The sequence below is a fragment of the Varroa jacobsoni genome, unplaced genomic scaffold (genome assembly GCF_002532875.2).
Source record: "Varroa jacobsoni isolate VJ856 unplaced genomic scaffold, vjacob_1.0 scaffold_815, whole genome shotgun sequence".
Taxonomy (NCBI): Eukaryota; Metazoa; Arthropoda; class Arachnida; order Mesostigmata; family Varroidae; genus Varroa; species Varroa jacobsoni.
Genome location: NW_019213717.1, coordinates 320,377 through 342,296, shown reverse-complemented (window position 1 = coordinate 342,296; position 21,920 = coordinate 320,377). Strand labels below are relative to the sequence as shown.

Below are 21,920 nucleotides of genomic sequence, written 5' to 3'. Positions count from 1 at the left end.
CAATAACAACCAGCATAGTAATGTACATTTCCAACAAATGTGGGTCTGCTCAGATGTTTTTGTCGGTAAATAAATTACCTTTAGCTTTTGTACCCATATGCATTATACCATATTAGTGGTACATACCAACAAAGGCAACCATTCAATGCCATGCGCCTACATAATGAATAGATATCATCTGTTCTCCAAGGACAACAAACACCGAAGTAATGTTGTGGACAGACTATAGTGTTACGGTACCAGAAGTGGTGGACGACTATGCAAGATCGGTTTTTCGTATATACCCGTATATTTGTAAACATTTACCAGGCTCGTGGTTTTACGGCAGTACGGCCGAGGAAGGCGCTACTGCCAGTGCTGCCAGCGACTGCGTGCTTTTTGTCGTTGTTCGATCGCTGGCTGCGACGCAGTTGTTCTGGAAAGTGGGAAAAAGGGAAGAGGAAATCCAATCGCAGCGCATGTCTGTGGGGCGACCCCTAGAGTCTACCACTCTACTATTACCATATTTGGCTATGAGCTGTGTTCTGCATTGTCATCGCCTATCACTCGTACCGTTTTCGAACTACTGTTGTGCGTCCATTGGTGCTCGTTCGATGTGGGAATGAAATGCTTGCTCACTTGTTGGTGGAGTGCTCACTTGCCCGCCTGCTGCTATTCAATATGTCCATGCTTATACATACGGCATAGCCATGACTACACATACTGCGAAACACGCATAGATTTCGATACAGTGGGCAAGCGACCAAGTAGCAAGAGACTGGTGCAAATGAGCTATAGGGGGCAGTTCAACATCGCTACTGCCGCTGCTTTCTGCTGTGTCGCTTCGGAAGTTCTATAGCTGAGGATAATGCAGTTCGCTGGAGCGCAGTAGACACTCCTCATTTAACGGCTGCGCGCAGCTAGTCCTTCGTTCGCCGAGGGTAGCCAACGCCGACAGGCCATCTATCTATATACGGATGAGGAGGCATGCATTGTTTTTCCCATTCTCTAAGTGAACAGCAGGCCTAGGCCGAGCAACGACAACAGCGAGAGCAGCAATAATAACGTGAGATGTCGATCCTGCTTTCTCACCAGCATGATCGCCTCATGCATCGGACACGCACACAGGCTAACGTATATGGCCATACATGCAAGCCTACAACGTATCGACCCCTTCTAACGTTCTACGCCGCCCCTCCCCTGACTGCAGGATTGCATGGATCTGCCTAGAAATGCCCATACTAGGACAAATCATTTTCTCCTTCTTCCCTCGACGAAACTAATTGAAGCTACCGCCTCCTTTACAGCGAAATCAGCAATCTGTCTTTGGCGGGTATTCAAGCTGCCTTTTTGGTCACCTCAACCAGCCTGACTGGCTCGATGAAGGACCAGCTGTGGACGACAATGTCTTCTTGGCGTAGGACAGCGATAGCGTGCCAAATTACGAGATTCAAGAATTCTTTGCAAATGAGGCATTGTCCTACCAGGGAAATTAGTATATATATATATATAAGCCAAGTGTACTTTTCCATGCGCCCAGTCGGCAATTATTGAAGCAAGGAAAACGGCACGTATAAAACAATTCGTATCATTAACAATTAAGGAAAAAACAAAGAATCGAGCTTATTTGCCGACCTATAGCTATAAGGCAAAACGACCTGCGTTAATTTATTTTGATAGCATTCACGGTGATACAACGAATAGGTTTCTATTGCGCATTAGTTAGACTGTAATCAATATGAATCCGCTTGCAGGTTCCCGATGTCGGCTTTTGATAAGCATAAGATACCGGTCTCATGATCACAGGTCTCAGCGAAATCCTTAGTGGTGAAGATCTCTATGGCACGGAGCCTGAACCGGTAAACGTAAGATTGACAATCCGATACTGTTTTTGAGAGGTCCTCATGTTCTCATGCTAAGAGCAGTAACTCACGCTCTATGAAAGACAATTGCAAAACAAATCATGTAGGTGTGTGCCTGAGCGTGCATAGGCCAATTTCGTCTGCTGAGTTTGAACGCTTGTCTTGATTTCGTCCTAACTATAGTGCTACGACGTCCTTTTTGGAGCCTTTACGACAGGAAAAAGGAATTATTATCGTGCCCCTGTTAGTACCGAAAGTGTCATTTTAATAAACCTAATTGTCTCATTGTTGTAATTATAGCCCGTTATTTTTTATCTATTAAAGGAGCTAACGTTCTGAATAAGATTACTCGACTGTAATTTAAAAAAGGGATTTAGAATTAAAATTGCTTCTATTTAAGCTGATATATGTCATAGTCGAGACGCATCGTAACACGTAATGTGGCATTCAATATAAACAGTTACTAAAGTACGGAACTTAATATAATTTTATGACAGTTCCCCTTCTTATAATTTCCTAATATTGTTCGAAATTTTAATTGGCTGCTTCTGAAATAGACTTTGAAACCACGATGCTACTTAACTGGAACCTTCTATAAGAAGACGTCTACTGGGCTGGAAGGTAATTGGTACCATGCCGTTGTAGCTGCGGTTTAGAAGAACTGACCCAGCAGCGATTCAGATGTTCTCGTGGTTTTCCTAAGCACGCGTCCATATTTCACTACTTAATTACGCTAATACAATTGTGTTCGAGAAAGGACAAATCTAATGATCTTCTTTTTGTTGGCTCTGGTCAACGGAATTATGTTCAGTACATTTAATCACTACACGGCCGTTCATGTGTTAACCAAGAATATGAAAAGCCATAGTCCTCGTTAACACTTCAGTCTCCTGTTGAAGATCGCCAGAATTAGAAATATAATTAAAAATATAGAATAATTATCTCTTCAAAGATAACGATAATGGAATGCGAATCGGAGAAAACGGCTGATGTAGTTGAGTTAACGAGACTGGAATTTTACGCAGCTGGCGACTATTTTGTAGAACTGTCCATTAGTGAACTTGATATTTTCTGAAGGACTTTGCTGTTAAAATTCAGGTCGTTACCAATATCTCCATGGCTAAAAACATAACTCTGTTTACCAATTTGCAGTTACGCTCCCGCCGGAAAAGAAGTGCGGTATGCCATCGTCAAAACGTTGTTAATGAGGATTAGTGGAAGTGACGCTCGTCCCCAGTCAGCGATGTTTCTTGCGGTAGTCAGCCGATGATGTATTGCGCTCGCAAAAAGCCATAACAGGAAGAAGGCCGTAGGCTCCATTTTACGCAAGTAAACGTTTGCATTGGTCGGCCTTGCAGGTTGGCTTAACCGAGGGGAATCACTGATATGTTGGTGTTCGGCTTGGGGGTCACTTCTCGATGCTGCTTTGATCAGGTACAAGTTTCTCCTTAGCTACCGCTGCCGCTTCTGCCATAATCATTTCTGTTTCATGCGAAGTCAGCCAGCTCGTACGATGACACGCCGTACGATGTTGGGCGGTCGGCTTGTGTTGGCAGCTTCATAATGACCGACTTCCTCTTTTCAGCCCTGAAACTCGCGTTCGACAATAGCTAACAATAGCAGCAGCGGTAGAATCTTCAACGGTCCGAAGTCTATTTCCTGCCGGAAAGGAAGCAGTGATGAGCTGCTGCCGTGCCGGATGAAGGCGGATGTCACTCGTTGAATCATTTTCCTCTCTTTAGTCCTTGCCATCGTTAAAACTGTCGCAATTGCAATATAACGTGGTATGATATCGTGGGTATCGTTGATAAGTCTTGGTGTCTGTACGCTTTGCGCTCATTGCGCTACTGCTACTACTACGACAACAAACGGCTGCAGCGGCGGCGGATTCTGTTATTACCGCTATCGAACTGATCCTGGTGGGGTAGCTTTCAAAATTTCATTTCTGTCCTATGTATTCGTTCGTTTCATTAAGACGCATATGACTGTATCAGCTCATGGTATAGGACAGTTACCCACAGTGCATGCTTGGACCAGGGAATTGAACAGAAATCAACCAAGAAGAGCACTTGCAGCCTTTGTTCGTGACATGTAACGCTGTTAAATATTATATATTGCTTGTGCTATGTAAACAGAAAGCTTTCAGAGATATTATAGTACTAACGTATAGATTTATTTCGTTAACATTTATGAGATGTTTCTTTAATTACCATTTGCTATATTCGAAAATAACTTACCTAACCTATTGGTATTCTCAGAACGGAAGTTTCGTCCAGTTTTACTTTCGAAACCATTCGTTCGCCATCGCTGGTTGCTTTAGAAACGGCCACAGCTAAATGTATTCCTTTTTTCTCCCATTTAAATAAACAGCTTTCTTTCCTGTTTTAATAAAATCCTTATATTTCATCAAATATATATAATAACAATTAAGAAAAATCGTTACTAATCACAACGGTGCTCACAATAATAACATTTGGAATAGGAAATACAGATGAATATGCGCATATATATATATATATCTATGAAAGCATAACCCAAGGCCGTTCTAAACAGACCACTACCTGCAGTAAATAAAGATATGCACATAAGTAAACCGGACGTTAAAAAACACTGATATCCAACGGTAAAATTTGATAATCAGTTTCATGTGATATTATCGTACCGCATGTGGCGCACGTTATCACTGGGTCAGAAACTGGTTGGATAGTGAAATATAGTTTTAAGCAGTAGCTGTCCGTGCAGAGAAGATTTTCTGCAGTTATCATAGCGGGTGTTTTCTATGTTCGTGTTCTAGAACAGCCAACTATGCTTATCATACTCTGCACATACAATGGCGTTTACATTCACGTTCAAACGAGAAAAATTAAATGCAACCAACAAGACGTGAGGCATGTACTAAAGGTTTATTAGGCTTAATAAATATATACACAAGAACATGATAGGAGATCAGTGTAAACAGGACATTGCACGAGCCTAGCCTAACTAGTGAAACCATTTAATTTAGACTTGAGGACGGCTAGAAGATGCGTCTGCTGACGCTGCGATTAATTCGATTGTTAACTACAGGAACTGATGCACTTGCTTCGAGGGGTCGTTTCTTGTTTCAATGGAACGAACGTCAGCAGCAGGAGTGGCAGAAGGATGGGGTTGGAAAGAATAACTCAAGGGGAAATGGAGGCCGATTGAGCGAGTCACCTTCACGTGCTGTTCTCTTAGCCGAAACGAATATATGGCGACTGACGTTTCCTTAAGCCTTAGACCTACTAGAATAGAAAACAAGCCAATTCTACTAACGATACTGTCTAGCCAACAGTTCATTAAAACCGCTCAGTTGAATGTCCATAGCTGAAAACTTTTCGTTAGTTCAGAATCCAAAAACACATGGACTAGAAATAGAGCAGTAGTCTGGTAGCTTCGATGAATATGCATAGCCTTAGCATTGCGATACGCCCATCAAGAGATACTGCGCAGCTCTCAAACATCGGGAACATGGTTAGAGTTAGCCTGGAACTCGAAGCCAGCCCCTGAGACACGACTTGAGGCTTGCCGAGTGCCTACCGCTATCAGTGAAACTCCACCAACTTTCGTAGTTTTGAGCAATATATATTGTGTAAGTTTCCTGTTTACTTTAATAAGGGAAAAGGTTTGCGCTGATTCCGAAACATCAGTCAACAGTATGGCAGAACTGGCTGTTGCTGTCGTTGTCGCTACTATCTTTATCGTACCTATCCATTTTAGCGTCCAGATCTAAATATATTTGCTTTTATGTTGCGTAAGACGAATAATTCTATATAATTATCTTGTTCGCTTCAGCCAATATGGTTTTAAGAAGATATTTTTGTATTTAACGCATGGCCCAACTGCCACTTTGAATTTCCCTTTTCAAATAGAATTGATAACACTACACATCATAATAGACGCTTAATAATTTCCCGAAAAAAAGAAAAATATAACTAAAAATCTGTAGAATTACATTATTTGAAACATACTTAGTACGTTCACACTCAGAAGCTTGACATGAAGTACTGTTTCAAGCTGATCATTTTTATTAGCTAATGAGCAGGTAGCTATATCCGAATGCTTTCAGGTGGCGTGTTATGATTTGAGGTGTTTCTGTTTGTTTGTTAGTTAATGTCTATCACTCCTCACTCATTTTGGGTTTCCGCTTCAGCTTATGTACAAAGCTGTAGCAACCAAAATTCGATGATGTAGTCGTCAACCTTATTCGCGTGATACATGGCCGTAGTCGTCGTATTTTCCCTTGCAGGCCCAGAGCCATGTCTGTCATGGGCCATCTGTCCTCAAATGTAAGCCTGAGCATTTATATGTTTATGTGCGTGGCGTGTGTTAATATATAAGGATATACTTGCTCAGATATTACCTCTATTTCCTCCTCGTTTCACAGTTCCTGGTTTCCCGTATATTTACTGTTAATAAAATGGGCTGTTTCTTCTCCGCCCTGTTGCAGCTATCACCCACTCACACTATCCAACAACTGACAACAAAAATAAGTGGGCAACACAGCAATCTGCACCAAGTGACTACGTCAGCTTTGGGATGTTGTTTACTTTGGGTCGTCCCCCCCAGAACTCGTCATCTGTCAGTTAGCCTTACTACTATCGCTACGATTGGATAGCGCCCCATTGCGGAAACATAATAGGATCTTACATTGGGCCTTAAGTTTTCGCGGACGAGGAAATGTCTGTTACCGAAGGCCACGGCGCAAGTTTAATTTACACGGTAATAACCTGTTTGATAGTAAGCAAATAGTTGTTCGATTTTCTTCATTTTAGTTTTATGTGCGTAAGTCACAATGATCTGTGGAAAAATTATACTGGTTTGCAATCAAAGAAAAACAATTGTTTAGGGCCATATTTTTATACATAATGTGGAGAATACAGTGAAGGCCGTCAGTTAATGCAAACTTCAATCTTTTAAGTAATTGACCTCGCGTGTAAACGTATCAAAGATAATTTGTCGAATTTAAATGATGTGGTATTTAAGAAAATTCTAGCAGATTCTATATTACAACAAAACCTAACGTGCTCTTTGGCGTATTGAAGCTCTATCTTCTTTTGTATAGAGTTAATGCTAGCTAATAGATTAGATAGCTTCTTTTGATTTTATATAATTTTATTTAATACGTTTCATTTGTCTACGCCAAATGTTAGACAGTGAATTACCTTAGAATATACAAATTATATTACTTAAGGACCTTAGGCTTCAGCAGGATCCTTGTCAGCATAATAACGGTTCTTCGTGCATCTAGCAAATTTAAATGTAACTTCATCCGTCACAGCCAATGCAGACGCTTAAGCTCAAAATGTACCAGCGATCTCACTTCTCCAGCAGCCGCTGCCATGGTTCGTGATCGTAGTCCTGGTTCGTATTTCGAAATTTTCGCAGTTAACAGAATTGCGACAGCCAACAGTAAAAGGACGCGAGGAAAATAGCTATATTTTTGCCCTGGTCCTCATTAACAGTTTGTTTTTTCCAGCAACGTGCGTCTTAGTCCGTCACGGTTCTGCGAATGGCAGTTGTAATGGCGGAAGCTAAAGAGGTCAAGTAAGGAGCTGAGTGACAGACAAGCGCTCTCTTTGGCGAGATATCTACCTACTTACCACCGAGCAGGGCCGAAAAGGAACAGCCTGGCTACCACACACAACGGAGCACAGGGAAAGACTTTGCTAATGAATTGATGTTTCCTTTATTAGACCGGCGGAGGAGCAAAAGGAGCGGGGCGATAATGTTGCTTGGAGAAGCGTTGAATCTACAGGAGTCTTTGCCAGCACCTCACCCCGAAAGACCGACTGGCAGCGAACGTTGAACTGAATAACACGTTCCGCTTGGCGAACAGGAATTTTCAAGTCTGGGGGTTTAAGAACACGAGCCCTTATCCTCAGTAATAAATTAATAGAAAGGTAGTGGTATCTGTATATCTTAACATTTACTTCCTTTTTTCCATAGTTCTTTCTGCGCTTGAAAAGCGATACACAGAGCATTTTAGTAAACTTAATAGTAGCTTTAAATGCCTGTCGGGCTAGCTGATAGCTTCAAAACAACAGGTCATAGAGTTATTCTGCTTTGGTTGTTGGTAGAAAGAGATACGTCTATGGGGCAACTTTTTTATTTCCTTATCCCTAAATTTATGATCGATTTAATCACAATTGATAACTAAAGATATGTTAAACACTTGGATAAAAATAAATTCGGTGAACACAAGTAGTAGTTTGTTCTGAACATTTGAATAGACAGATATTTGGTAAAATGGTCTACTGGGTTTGCTAGATTTAGTAGACAATTATAAGCTCAAGATTGAAGGAAACAAAACAATCAACACACTCATACAGCCACTCACGTTTTACAGAATCAACGATTATTAAATAATTGCAATTCGTAAAGAGAATAGAACGTCTATACATGGACGTTACGACGTCATCCGAATGGCAGCCCTAAATGGGTCATTCTTGAACACTTAAAGGGAATAGCTAGAGCCCCAAATCGACCCTTCAATACCCAAGCTGTTTCTTATTGGACTTCACGATGATCAGAAAAGTGTTTACAGCTGACAATCAACATAGCGACTTCTAAGTCATTGGGTACGCCATGGTATGTTTAGACAGTACGAAACAGATTAGCTACATTATTACGTTTAATTCAGTCTCACTTTTTCGGCTAATTTGTTTTAAAAAGTTGATATCTTGTCGCATAGCTCTCGCAGCCAAAAAAGTAAAAATACTTTATTTAGTTCATGTTTTAATTGCCTGTCCAAGGCGATGGTTTCTCTTCGTGGGAAGAAATTAATTATGCAACCATCTTTTTTTGTAACTTCTTCACAGAATCGTTGAGGTTATGGTCACGAAGATGGATGGATTCGTTCGAATATCGATGGGTGCATTCTTACCCGTACGTGCTCAATGAAGAATTTTCAGGCATTGTAACGAGGATGCCCATGGGCTAGCGAAGTCGTCGACCCCCGTCTATCTGTGAGACCATCTGCGTGCAATAAAAATTCGCCGGCTTGTTGACGTATCGCTTCTAAGAAACAGATCACCGAGGTCCGTTTCCGTTTATAATATCCGTCAGACTAAATGATCTACAGGAGTGACAACAAACCAACTACTACCGCTACTGGCGGAAAAGCCTTTACCTACATAGATACATAGTGTACAGCTAAGTACATAGGCAGGCAACTCAGTTGAAGAGCTAAGACCAGGCTAGTTGGAGCCGATCGCTATCCTCAGGCTGATTACCGAAGAGCATGAATCTAGAAAATACTAATAACATAAGCGCCATATACTTTTCTTTTAGTTGGCGGCTGCGAAACGGAATTGAATGCCACCGCTCAGCTATCGATACGATTAGCGTTGTTGTTATTAAACTTTGGCACATCGGTGTTCTCGCAAACGCAGTAACTGGCCTTCTGATTAAGTCGAGTTAGCGCTTTGACGCAGACAGAGAGAGACATCGTATAGGGAGCTGATGTTTATCTGAATTAGGTCGCTTCTATCATACCCTTTCACCATGTGGGTCGCAGCATTTCGTTGCAACGAAGTAAAAGCAATGGAGCGGCCTTACGGGAATATGGCAAGCGCTATCAGCCTCATCATAGTAGCTAGCGACCAACCACACTGGAACGATGACAACGGGTGTCGAAACTTTGACTGAACGCAAGATGGAATATGACGTTGCGTTGTACGCGTCTGTGAGTGGGCGTCCGCGTAAGTGTGCCTGTCTTTGTGGGTTAGGGAGCTGTACGCATTGTATGTGTAAGTGTATGTACTTATGAAAGTGAATGGTGTCTCCCAGGACACTCGGATGGCACGTACAGGCTATGCATATAGAGGGGACGTTTGTATAGAGAAAGAGATCTACACGACGAGAAGCTTGAGGACGTTGGGGCGTTGTCTTTGTATGTGTTCCCTAACCGAAAGGAGTGCGTAGGCAAGCGACTACATCGTAGTCGGGAAGTTCAGAACAGGGCCCAAACCATAATCGACGGTAGGGGAGCGTTGAAGAGCAGAAGTGACCCAGGGAGCCAGAATGGTAAATGGGCACGATAGGGTGAGATTAGGATGGTAAACGACCTGAAATGGAAGGTGTAGAAAAGCCCACGGTGCTCCATCTAGGCCCCCTCCACCCCGTATGTGAAATTACCGACGAACGCTTTTGGAGCTGTTGGCAATGTTCGAGCTTCACGAGTACCTCGCGCGCTTTCCGAGTAAATGGGCTGTGCCAGCGTTGGAATGCCGTCAGCTGGTTCGAAGAAGGAAAGATGTTAGAACGCTTGTGAATAGACAGACTTCTCTTATATTTCGTTGGACTTCGATGATGACTGCGAAAGGCACGGGATTATAATAGGCGGTGGACAACGCGTCTTGGTGAAATACCCACATGCTCTTACCAACAAAATAGCAGTGGCTCGAACGAAGAAGCAAATAGACGGGCGTAATAGGATGACAGAAAGCTGCGGACCTATTAGACCTGCTGCAGTTCATAACTGAAATGCTGGTAGATGATCACGATGATGATGATGAGAGTCCGGGTGGGGTGGATCGTATCACATTTTTGCACAAAACCCATTTAATAGGTAAGTAACCAATAACTCTGGAATGCGGTCGTTTACGGAAATGAGTGCGATGACAATGGAAAACGAAAATCGCTAAATAACATTTAATTTTCTACTGAAATATGTATGTTTAACCCACTTGAGACATATGGATAAAATGACTAAGAATTCAAAGAAAGCTAAATGAGGGGTTTAGACATTTGTGGGCGATTCTTTGGGCGTCGATTCTGTTAGTCTACGCCATAACACGATGGTACAAAGAAGATTACTTACTATTAGATCTGTCACAAACGCTAGTTGTTTTTCTGAATTACTTTCACACATGTTTTGGTTGACGGAATCTGATTAATGATGCAACAAATTTATATGTTTCTTATGCAGTGTTAATCGCAAAGTTATGCCCCTACTTGCTTTTGAGCTAAGTAGTCTTGCTTAACACAAGTGGATTATATCATTATTACAATAATCTCTCTCTTAATCTATTCAATAACAGTAACGTATTATGACCATTTTCGTTTTGTTAACAAAAGGCTTTGACCATTCTCTACCAGGCCAGTTACGCATCCTGGATGTTACGTGAAGATCCCAACGCGATAGGAAGAATGCTTCACGACCGAGCTTGCTTGGCAGCCTCGGGTCAGTTTCAGCGTGGGGCCTACCGGAAGCATGCTAACAACAAAATGCTTTTACTGTCCCCTTGAGGACATCCGGATGTTTGTTATAATAATGCAAGGTTTTGCGGTACCGCGTGCCTTCAGCTAGACCCATCACATCCACGAGATGCATTAGGGCCTCGCCTCAGTCGTTGTATGTTAAACCCAGTTGCCGAAAATTCCATAGCCCAGCCCAGCCTGATGCATTGAGGCATATGGCTCAAAATAACATTGTTTCATCATATTCTAAGTGTACAGTATCTGATCAAAATAAGATACTATTGACATTTGCGAGATGTTGACCATCCACTCGGCACCCAGACTATTGTTATATGCGCACCGTAGCTTCGAATTAACATGCCGTCGTTGTCTTTTCTGTTAGTGTCCTATACTATTTCGTCAAGTAGATTGCTTCTATTCTTTAGGTAAGCGCAGATGCTGTTACTGCTGCTGCTTTAAAACTACGCTAAGTCTGCTTGATTAATGGAAACTCTTAATCAAGGGCGGTGACTATGATTCACGTTATGAATGAAGCGGTGCGTCGCGTTCAGCCTGATTTGGGCCTACTGCGAGCTGAACGCTTTCGAAAATAGATTCCCCCGCGAATCAGTCTGGCGACGCTTCTGCACAGCGACACCTTTTTATATAATAGCATGCTCATAATTCAATAAGAGATAATGTTCGTGTTAGTGCATTGTTGAAACATTGGTTGTCTGTTTACTTGCGGTGTAAACCTGAATTTGCCACTAGTACATTTATTATTAGCAATTCCTTGTGCCTAGCTCCCGCTAAAAACAGAGTGCGTCCTAGACACTGTGCCTGAGTAAATAAATACACTAACAAGTAGGTTTACAGTTTGTCAATAGTTGTAACATTGCATTGCTCCGTATATCATAACAGCAAAATCGCTCGGCTTGTGAACATGTAGACATGCAATGCATTACAAGCCGTAATTCATAGCGATTCGTAAATATTCAGGCATAGATAAGTAAACCTAGGTTTACTTATCTATGCCTGTATATTGACGAGTTAATTAAACCCCGAGAAATTATTAAACGGAACCGGGGAAATGCCTATCGAGCCATTTGTCCTTTCTCGAGTTAGCCGCAATCGTCACAGCATTGGTAATGATAAAAAAAAAAATAGCTATAATACAAATTGTCTTTTATTTGATATATCACTTCTGCATTTTGCAGGATATTATTTGTCGTATAGGACCATTAAAGCTACCTAATCTACTTCTGAACTTCTATATAATGAGAACGAAGCGAGAGAGTTATATGTGTGTGCTTAGGCAGTGTGGGGAATTCTTATATGAACCATAGGGGCTAGCGCCATTATTTAAACTTTACGACGTTCTCATAAAACAGACGTCATAAGGACTCGTTCGCTTGTCGCGCTCTGGGCTCTCCCGAATCTTGGTTGACTGGTAGAGCCGGAATGCCCTGACGCTTTCCTTTGCTTTTGTTGCCCCCCGCCAAGCAACCCATGTCGGTCGACATTATGTTCTTAATAGCGGTGAAAAAATAATTATGTTTCGAATACGGGAGAGGATGGATTCGTTAATGATAGTGAACACCTAATAAGTAAAACTCATTAATGTAATGTTTGGGATAGATTTGTATCTGAAAACTTTATCTAGACAATCTTGTGTTCACAGTGGGCAAATGTGTTCTCATTCGAGCTTTCTTGACAAATGAAGTATAGAGAAACTTCTAGATAGAGTGCACCAATTAGTCTGGCTAGTATATGTTCTGAATCTACTGTTATCATTGTTTAAAAAGAGAGAACGTTTACTGATCATCTTGAGTATTAGTCCTGCCGAGGGTACAACTATTCACATTACTAATGCTTATATAAGTAGGAATAGAATGTTCACTGTTTTTGAATGGGCCACGATTTGTTACTGACTGATTTTCTACCATTGCTGTCTCTAATCTACATTTCTACTCAGTAGGCTTAACTGACGAGCACGCTAAATCTAACAAGTTACTTTTGCGTTAATCTGCAGTATTAGTACAAGCAAGATGTTCTTCATTGTTTTCGTGCTTGGTCGTCTGAAAACCAACAAAGTAACGTACAGCTAGTGAACATGAATATATGGCGTCCCCGTTGCTCACAATTCTGCTTTGTTATACATATTTTTTTTTAGCCTCGACAGTAACAGCCATATCATTTATAGAGTTTCGTCGTTTAGGCTTTGGACGTCAATGAAAGCCAGCTGATAAATTTACTATGCTCGTTGACAACTTGTGGAGCCCTTCGTCCTTTTTGCGTATCGCTACGATACCTGGACGATGTTGTTTCCCTGGCGGCTAAAACTCCAAATTGTGCTTTCAGACATTTACTTCGCTGATCCGATAGACATCTCGCTTTTAGATTACCCTTCGGTTTTTTGAACGTGCAAAACACTTGTCGAAATAGAGCACGCATAAAGAAGCTGCATGGATGAAATCTCTTATATCTTCAACGAAATAAGACCTTCGACTTTGCAGGAACAGCAAAACCAATCAGCTTTATCGAAATACATGCAAAATCAGGCTAGCATTTGACGACTATATAAATATCGTCACAGAGTTGAGGGGTTCGACATCGTACTCTCAGCAGAAACAAGCGGTCTGCGGCTTACGGTTGTGTTACTTCTGATGTCGCTCATTTCAGCGTTATTCCCACAGCAACACCACTACCATCCTACATTTCCTACTTCTGGGTTCCTCGCATGTGTTTCAACAACATTTTGAGCTTCTTCTCAAATTTTTCGTCTAGCCATAAAAGGTCCAGTTGTTACTCGTTTGGCTACAGCTACCGAGAGGTTGGGTCATAGATGTTCTTTGTGCTTACTGGTCATATTAGCACACACAGATCGTTCGTTCCGTTGCATGATACCATTTTTCGATTTTCGTATTTCCTTCGCGCAGTTCCTAGCGCTCTAGCGGGCTAGCTGAAGGCCCGTGAGTGACGGGCCATCACAAGACGTCCACCTGTCGATGTCGAGCTACCGCTTACTTAGATGGGTCGTCGCAGCTTAATAAGTGCTTCGTCATTCTATCGCTCGGGACGGAACGCAGCTACCACTAATGGAGTTGCTGCCCACTCTGACTGGAAATAATTACTCATCACAAATTTTATCAACACGATATGATCAGTGTAAATCTATACCCAACGTAATAAATAACTAAGGATTGCATATAAGCACCAGGAATGGAGTAGCAAATACATCAATATAGATACAGACAAGAGAGAGACGTCTTACGATCTACTATGCATATATGAAGTTTAATGAGCTAGTGCACTGATAAACGCTTTCCAGAGCTCTCTCAATCTGCTTTGAAAAAGAACATTACCACGTTTTACATGGACGCTTTTGTGAAGCGATGGATCGGCCTGACGAACAGAACGCAGATATCCAAAAATCTGCGTTTATTTGTAGGTGCTGTCAGTCGTACGACATCCGACCATCATCGGACGTGCAGATTCTGCGGAAAGTTGTTCTACGCGTGAGGCATCACTTAGCAAATTGCGCACAGCTGACTCTTATTCAGTAAGAATAGTTTTCCTCGGCAAATAGGTACCTCAGTCGTAGATCAGGTACAGATTAAGCCTTGCATATACAGAAATCGTTGTCCTGATGCTTGAAACATAAGGACACGCCATATTTGACATGGTTTTCGACGGTGAAAAATGGCTTATTAAAAAAACTCAATAGTTGCTTAGTAGTCGTAAAAAAGCACGTGAACTATAGGACGCGTAAACCTATCGTAGCTGAATATTGTTCCGGGTAAAGCTCGTGATGTGTATCCCTGCGTTGTCTTACGAAGTTCAATGTCTTTCTTCCTCATGGAATTGCGTTGTTTCTCGTGGAACCTAGCTCTCACTCTATTCTACTGCACAGAATAGGCTCTATCCGTGAATGTGTTTGCCAGATCTTATAACTATGTTTTAAGTGATGCTTTTGCTGGTTTTTAAAACCATGTACACATTTTCTATTGAGCGTAGCAGCCTCCCTGCGGTGGGGGCTGATGCTAGCTCCCTAGCCGTAACTGCAGCGCTAATCTGAGTTTGAACTTGAACAAAAAGTAGCACGAAATTGCATTGTTGCTGGCGTAATCTTAATTACGAAAGAAAAATTCTGTTATAGATTTTTGGACGGCTGACATCGCTAAAGGCCGATCAGTGACCGCAAAATTTGAGAGAACGTGAGAATCTTCTCGGCGCCTATATAGGTACTTGAAAGGCTCGCGTAGAATAGCACAGCTTGACTGACAACTTAGCTTGCTCCATATTTTTCTGCGTAACTTCGGAGCTTTGAAAGCTTTGCTCACAATGGGCAGACAATTGTTGTGCGATTTGAATTATCATTATGTGCAAAATGTGCCCTGGGAGCCGAACGGCTGTACAGAAACCTGGTAGGCTAGGTTAAGGTTTTTCATAATTAAGTGCTTTTTGCCTTCTAATGACGGTGAAAAATGGTATCACGCCTTTATCATTTCCTTCATTATGAACAAGCAGAGACCGCTGTCCGCAGGGTTCATAAGCAGAAATAACGGCATGTGAGTGATAACGGCCACATTATTTCTACTTTGATAAAGATAAGCGCTAGCCATGCTGTTAAACACAGTTGTGCGGAATGCTTCGCATGGTGTCATCGACAACATGCTCTACTTCTGCACGCTGTCATCACGTGCTCAGTCATGCTATACGAATTCGCTCGGTCGTAGCAAATGTCGGAGTCGTCCGTTTTCCACGGAAGGTAAAAAGCTTCATTCGTGTGTACTTTACTATCGATTTTGTTCGTTCACTTTAAACTTCGCTGAACAAACAAGAAATAAACCTATGCTATAATAACGAACGGACGGTGATGCTAACGTAAGATGAAATACACACCGTATTTTTCGCAGCGATTTAAGGATTAAGGCACCGAAGCCTTTCATAATAGCAATAACAGCAACAACAACAATGCGGGCAGTGAGAGCAGACATAGTGTTTTAGTTATTGCTCCTGTTGCTGTTTGCCGAGGTCGGCATGACGACAGTGGTAAAGTGGTCAGTGATGGGTAAACGGAGGAGACTGAGCAGCGCAACGGACAAGGCGGCATAAGAGTTGCAGGTTAGTTGTGCCTCCTATGAGCGCCTTCGGAAGGCTCATACCAGTGAGTATAGGAAACGGCTAACGGCGACTGTTCATTGTGGAGAGTGACAACGACGATCAACCAAGCAGAACTCTCCGGTCCTAGACTCGACAGTTAGGAGAAAATAGACGGAAGAAAAGTGGGTCTGGCCGCTGGAGCACGCCATTCCCCTCACCACTTTGTGGCACTGCACCATTCCTTCGAGTCAACTTGAATCAGCTCAGCCATGGTTCAAGGGCTCTTGTCGGCATTGTTGTTAGTATTACCACCTTTGTCCCGGTTAATCAGAGCTGTCACAAAAAGAAAATGTAAAACAAAGTCAAGCTATCAATAGCATTTTACGCAACTTGTCTTTTAACAACAACAGTAATAGTAACGATTATAATAATACATCTCAAATGACAAATCTCCAAGCGCAAGACATGCGTTATAACGTTTATAACCGTGGGATCGGAAACGGGGACCCTAAAGCCCGAAGTGTCAGGCGAGTATTTCCTTTCACCATCCCAACTGGATTTTGTGAGAGCAAGATATCGATGGAACATAACCGCCGGCGTTGTCAAGCTGTTTCGGCCACTGATGCCGTCGTAGCTGGTGGTACTCTTTGAACGGTGAAAATAGATAAAAAGAGGACTAAAAGCAGCCCCTTGAACAGCCCGTAGATAATAATACTATATGCTACTTACCTCGCTTCAGCCTCTCCTGTCCTATTCTTTTTTTTCTTCTTCCTGACTGCCCTATTCTTTTACAGCAAATAGACAGTTCTATGGTAAATACCAGAAGAAGCACGCGTTCGTGCTTCTACCCTCTGCGACAGCGTGTAGATAACGCTGTCTTGCTGATTGGTACTGTGGATTATGAGGCGAATCAAAGAGAGAGGAAATCGGAAAGACGTATTTGATAGCTGACGAAGTAAATCGCTCAATGATGATTTCTGAGTTGATAGGACGGGCTCATCGAAATGTTTTGTTTGACCATATTTTTTCTTTTGTGTTCTACGCGGACGTAATAGGCGCCAATAGGCGTAATTTGTTATCGTTGCAACGCTTATTCCATTAGTTCTAGCAGAAATTCAATACTAAGAATAAATTTTAAGATACAATATTACGAAACATACTAGGGATGGACAAAGCTAAGAATTGGGTGGGGGTAAAAATTGTGTTCATGCTGTACTTCACTCGGGTAACTTGATTACGGGATATTTATTGGCAAGCAAAGTAGTTTTTTCAAATTCGATATTAAAAACGGATAAAAATTTTTCAAAAATTAGTTCACTCACACTTTGTACAGAGGTTTGAGTTATATAGCGGTGTATTGAAGATCAATATTTTTGGGGGCTTCAGTATCGTTTCTGCAATATCCGTATGAGAGGTATGTTTTGAGAATATTCGCTTTATATAATATTTGCGTGCGTAAATAACACTTGAAAAAGAGGCAACAGTCAACTTGCGAAAAGGAACTCTCCTGCTGCCGACTACTGCTCGTTGTGACAATGGTTCCCGGTTGTTTCATCGAATCTTCTCGTTGCATTGAATTGTGCCTCCTTTTACATATGCCCCCACGCCTTCACGCGCAGAAGCCGTCTGTTCAATTCGGATGGAGGGGTGCATCTCAAATCAGAATCGAATACAGCACAACTTGACTGTCAAAAGGTGATCTGCAAACATTCTGCTATCTTACTACCTATGGCTGGCTGCGCTAGACGAGTTCCACAAAAGACTGGGGAAGTGATGGGGTGCCAGGTATCTGCGCCAATCCTACAGAGAACAAAACCAGTAGCCCAAAGCGCCTTGGCCAATCATGAACGATGAGGTATTCCCCTAGTCGTTGGCGTACAAGTTCATATATTAGAAACCTTCTATAGGATATTACGCATTAAATAACCGTGCGGACTCTGTATAAAAACGCTTAGTAAGTACTGATATAAACTAGAATTAATGATGTAACAAGGATGAAAAATTATAGTTCGTAGAGTATAGCTGACAAAGATCAGACTGGGAAAATGTTACTGCGTTGGAAAAACTCTGATGTACAGTTTGAAAGCGTTTTTTTTTTTGTGCCCTATAAGCGTCTTGTAGCGGTATTGTGAATACAATTTCAGCTCTAGAACTCGTCAAAGATGATTGTAAGGATCATCTCGGGACATTTGTTTTGTATACAGCAACGACGCTATGGTCAAGAGGACTGCTTATATATAGTTAGCTAAGTTTGAACGATGCTGTCCGAGATTCAGAAGATGTTCTCTGTTCCTGCCGTTCCGACCTAAGCATCTGGGTTTGGTGACTCTTCCTTTAGGAAGAAGGCTTACAAACAAATCTTTAAAAGCTGGCAGAAAAAATGGACAGCAGTCAATCACCTCAAGTCCCCTGAATTTACTCAGAAGCTTAGAGTTTGGGTACTTCATGAACTCTAGCTAGGTATCAATATTTCGTCCGGCACCACACGAGCACAGTTACCGACTTGCGTGCGCAGGTGTCATCAGCTATGAGAAGTGGTGTACTGGTATGCCAACGTAAACCGAAAATCGGAGTTAGTTAGTATTTTCAGAAGAGAAGCTGAGCCATATTCGTCAAGCAGACCTTGATTCAAGAAACTGCGTTTGACGGGATTGTGAAGGCTTTTGAATTGCTTCGTACGAGATTGGCGCGTTTATTTGGACCAGTTCTATTGAGTCGATCCGGCTATTAAAAAAGAGCCGACAAATGAGGTCAGGTCGTCTGACTGCATCACAGCGCGAGCTCACACACGTCAAAGCTGCGCTTTGTGGAGGTGTTGTAGTACCCTCCGTATTTCTTGGACCTTTCGCCGACGGGTTTCCACCTTTTCCACTCGCTAGGCAATCGCCTTTTTGGCCTTCCTTTCGATACGCATGAAAAACTCAAAACGTGCTCGGAAAGCTGTTTTGTCGGCGAGACGACATGTACCATTTGCTGGAAAGATAGAAAAAAGTCATGAATAATGACGAGGGATACATTACATAAACAACTTTTTGTCAGGGGAATAAAAAAAACGTGCTTTTTCAACCACGTCGAAAAGAATCACTTCAATCTGATATTTGAATTAAAATTACAATAATTGGCTAATATCGATTACGGGGACAAAGGTGTATGAGATCTGTCGGTACTGCTACTGCACTTACTTAGCGAGCCAAAATTCGAAAATTGTACATGAGCTTGAAGCAAACGCTGTAGGTAGTGCACTGTGTGTGTTAAACAAATGTACATATATTATTGTCGAAACTTCCTTAAAGTTCTGCTTCTCAGATAACGCATTACGTTCTTGAATGTTTCTCGTGAAAGTCGTCTAAACACAAGTGGAACAAGATGTCCACAAGTATGGCTCCTCTTTTTTCGTTAGCATAAGTAAGCAGAATCATGGGATAGCGATGATATGTATTGTATGAGCTTGGAACGATACCTAAATCTATGACTGGTATTGCTTAGAAGTTGTACAAATTAGTTCCTATAGAAGGAACTACAATTTCAGACGGGCTAAATTTGACTCTGCTACAACGCTGGTCCCCATAATTGCCATTATTTAAACCACTAACTAAAATGTATTTGCTTCCTTTTTTTCTCACCAAGTTCCCTCTATGGAGTAGGTCGTCGCATAAGTGGAATAAGCGAGACATCCTTAATCCCAGGGGTGCTAATCAGCGTCTTTCCCTATCTAACCGCTATTTCGTTTCTGTCCGTCGGCCGACTCTTCTTCCCTTGCCGGTATCCCAGCGGACCAAAGGATACTACCACGCAGCAGCGCCCGCCGAGCAGATGCGAACGGGAGGCTTGTTAAAGCAACTACTGGGTGAAACAGACGCAGACGGAGACCTCTAGAACGACTCGGTAGGGCCCCGCTTTTGCTGATGGTTGAAATTATACGACGATGACATTTTGGTCCTTTGGGGAGAAATCAATAAGAAAAAACATTGCACAATAGCCTTTGTTAATGGACGTCTAAGTAAATCGTCATTGTTATCATTAGTACTCTGATCTCTCTGAAATGTACATGCAGCTAGACGATCGATGAGCTATGTTGGTCAAGCGTGGATCTTGTTACCCTCAGACAAAAACTCTACCATTAGTGAGACTAACAACAGAGTCAAACATCTAAATAATACTATTCCTCTAAAATATACTGGCTCAATAATAATTTTGTATAATCGACAGAATTAGGTTGCCTCGGCAGGACTTATGACATAATGCTACATAGGAAATGATAGCTAACGAACACGGTGTTATTTACGTTTCCTGGCGCCATACGAAATTACTGCCTGCCGTAAAAAATCAAGAAATTTTTACGCGCGGACAACAATGATACGCTGTGTTGGTAATTTTGACTGTCGCCCGGAATCGGAAATGTGTCACGTCGCAAGTGAGTATACGGCCGCAATTTAAAAAGAGTTCCAGCATAACATCATAAAGGACGAACAGTGCGAGTGTTGACCGTTTGTCTCAAAAATCAGGCAGCAGATCTTCTTCGATTTTCTGTGTCGAAATTTTTCATCCTTAATGTAAAAATGAGCCAAAAAAATGATCGCTAGCTTACCCACGATACAGAGAATGTGTCGACTTCTTTTAGAAACAAATGTTTTGTCCATTTTATAGCTTCTGTCTAGTTAAGGGCAATTACATTGTACTTCATCTAAGAAGACAAACGTATCACTAAACGATTTCATTTGCATGTCCTGCAGTCTGTTGTGTCGTCGTGGATAGCTAAGGTGTCTGAAGGAAGACCATATATCTTGCAACAAGGTGGTACACCAGTTCATGCAAGTGGATTATATGGTGTTGGTCGGCGCAGGATTAGCTGCTCGAGAATACAAAGAAGTTATGGGGGGTGAGCACGTACTGCCGTCAACCGGCCCAGATTTTAGCCACTGGATACCTATGCATAGAACATAATTGAACGGACGTTCAACAAGTCTCGATAGGATAACGTCGACCGAAACAACGATGAACCCCTAGAAGAACACCTCGAAACGATCGTTTAGCGTCCGAATAGAAAATGAATAAAATCAGCTTCAATGCATTAGCAAATACGTATATTCTTTGTAACTGACTCAAATCGGTGCCCCATAAACTGGGTCAAAATTTCGATTCTTACTTGCAGTTTCCCATGCAAGTAAAATTTCCCATGCGATCAGTTGCTTTGATGGCTAAGTAAATTCTGGTCAGCCCTATTGTGGAGCTAAAATGTTACAATAACTGCCATACATGTAAAGAACATAGCTAATTTCCTAACTTTGATCTCAGAGGGTGAAGTCATCAACGCCTTCGGCACAATCGGCATTGTCGAACTTAAACTTAATTCCTCGCAGAAATCTCTCGGTGTTGATTATTATAATCCATGGAAGGAAGCCTGGGAAAACATCGACACAGCTCGCTATTCCTATCTGAATAAGACGTATGGCTTTTAACGTACACGAATGGTCCGAAAGATGAGCTTCTACGCAAGACGAAAGAACTCGATGCTCTCTTATTATCTGTTCTGGTGCTCTTCTGGGTCCTTCTATTTTACAGTAACCGAAAAATGGGTGACACAGACGATCGAGTGTCCTGTTTTTCAAAAAAGATCTGATCATTTTGTTAAAATCTTTCAGTTCAACCTTCTCACACAAATAATAGAAGATCAATCGAATTCACTGATAGCTAAATGCAAAGCTCGCTTGGTTAGCGTCCGCTTCGTAAAAGTGAAGCTTACATTTTCGGTAGCGCCATTGAGAACAGCCT

At 41.9% G+C, this 21,920-nt stretch overlaps 1 long non-coding RNA gene across 2 annotated transcripts; it reads left to right on the top strand.

The window, feature by feature from the left end:
* Nucleotides 1–511: 511 nt before the first annotated feature.
* LOC111264060 (uncharacterized) lies at nt 512–21,215 on the top strand. 2 transcript variants are annotated; one of them, XR_002682632.2, is made up of 10 exons: nt 512–1,844; nt 2,994–3,275; nt 3,427–6,148; nt 6,310–6,581; nt 7,556–7,762; nt 8,681–10,431; nt 10,962–11,046; nt 19,920–20,033; nt 20,480–20,562; nt 20,882–21,215. It is a non-coding gene; the product is annotated as an uncharacterized LOC111264060 (long non-coding RNA). The 2 variants fall into 2 exon arrangements; XR_015312538.1 differs by having other exon boundaries at nt 10,962–11,217.
* Nucleotides 21,216–21,920: the final 705 nt, after the last annotated feature.